Genomic DNA, 2191 nt, shown 5'->3' with positions numbered 1-2191 from the left:
GCATAAACAAGTTCACTTTCATACATTCTCTAGCACCTTCTAGTCCTTTATTTACTCTCAAAAATGATCTCTAGCACCTTTTAGTGCCTTATTTACTATCAGCAACGAAAGTCTACATCATCCTTGGTTTTCATCAAACTCTTTGAAGAGTTAACTCTGTGCCTTAAATCTTCTGAGGTCTGATTATAATTTATTTCCAGATTGGACAGATCTTCTCAAGCTACCACCATCATTCATCAAATATTTGGAGGATTTCTAAGATCGAGAGGTACTTGAAAAAATACTCCTGTCCTTAGAACTGATCTGTGTCTTTTGTCGGTAGTAAAGCAGTCTGTAGTTTGTCTAAAGTAGTATCTGTCAACAACTTGAATTTGGACAGTTAGTCTCCTTCACATAATGTTAAGCATTTATATTTTGCTTCCAGTGAAGTGCTTGAATTGCAAAGCAGTTTCAGATACGTATGAGGCATTTCTTGATATCACTTTGGATATAAAGGTAAGATGTTTTCTAAATATAATTCATGATGTTTAAGTACATGCATAACTTTCTAAATTAAACTTGTTTAACTTAAAAAACCAAACCACATATAATGTTAAAACGTAAGAGCTTGGTGGTGCTAAGGAAGTGGATTGGACTTTGTCCTTCCGTGGAACCCATGTAAATAGTCTCCACATTTGCATTGGGTTTAAGGGGAAAGAATTCTCTTTCTGCAAAAATTATAATGCTGTCATACTTCTTTGTTGTTCTACCTCAATATACATCTAATTGTTAGACTGATGAATTTGTCCCCAGTATTGATGACAAAGCACACTATAGATGCTGTCTAGGCAACTGGAAAAGTATTTGTTCCAAAGTCAAATGCCTTCCAGGTGAGGTCAATGCTGAGCATGCTCTTTCTGCCTCCTTCTTCACAGTGCTCCTAGTAGATCGCTTGAGTATGTGTCCTGGTTTCAGTTAGAACAGAATTAATTTTCTTCCTAGTAGCTGGTGGAATGCTGTGTTTTGGCTTAGGATGAGAAGAGTGCTGATAACACCCCGATGTTTTAATTGTTGCAGAGCAGTGCTTATACCAAGCCAAGGACACCTCAGACTTTTGCTCTGTCCTGCCAACAGGCAGGCTGGGGGTGCAGTAAGAGCTGGGAGGGGACAGACCCAGGACAGGTGACCCAAACTAGCCAAAGGGGTATTCCATAGCATCTGACGTCATGCTAAACAATATATAGGGGTGGCTAGCCGGGGGGAGGGGGCCGGACTGCTCGGGGTTAAGCTGGGCATCGGTCAGCGGGTGGTGAGCAATTGCATTGTGCATCACTTGTTTGTACATATTATTATTAGTAGTACTATTATCATCATTGTATTATTATTATTATTATTATTATTATTTTCCTGTCTTATTAAACTGTCTTTATCTCAACTCACGGGCTTCACTTTCCATTTCTCTCCCCCATCCCAGAGAGGGAGGGGGGAGGGTGAGCGAACGGCTGCGTGGTGTTTAGCTGCGGGCCGGGTTAAACCACAACAGTCTTTTTGGCGCCCAACATGGGGCCCGAAAGGCTGAGATAACAGCAGATCTGACCAGAGGGTGTTAAACTAAAATTGGTATAAGTGTTAGACCTGCTTAATAGTCACTTGTCATAATGCTGATTGCTTTAATCTCAACTCTGCTGCGCCTGTTTTCCAAATTGAGTATTGTAGCACGTTATTTTCCGTATGTGCTCTCTGTCATGTTGTTTATCCTCTCTGGGCCCTGGTTTCAGACCATTATGGTACTGTGTGTTGTATCAGTGGCTTATGAGATGATGAAATATCTGGCCATGACTCTAACCTGGTATTTGTACTCAGTGACATCTTCGATTCTATACTTTGGAAACTGTATTTTGGAAACTATTAGCAATTATATCTGTTGCCTTTTTTCATTAGGGAGTCAATCTGTGGAGGGGAAAGGGGAAGATAATTTTTCTTGCTTGATCACTCTCCCTTTCTCCTTCACCACCCCTGTACCCTCCTTGATCACTCTCCCTTCCTCCTTCACCACCCTCTTATCCTCCAAGCTTATTACAATAGCTCTCCAAGATATTGAATAGCCTTGGGATACTCAGACCAGCATAGTCCTGTTGTTCTGCCTCCTGAATGCACTTCAGGTTCTGCTTAAAGTTAAACAACTACTTAGGAAGCTCATCCGGAGATCTGC

The sequence above is a fragment of the Netta rufina genome, assembly GCF_964035555.1.
Source record: "Netta rufina genome assembly, chromosome: 22".
Taxonomy (NCBI): Eukaryota; Metazoa; Chordata; class Aves; order Anseriformes; family Anatidae; genus Netta; species Netta rufina.
This window is presented reverse-complemented; position numbering follows the sequence as displayed.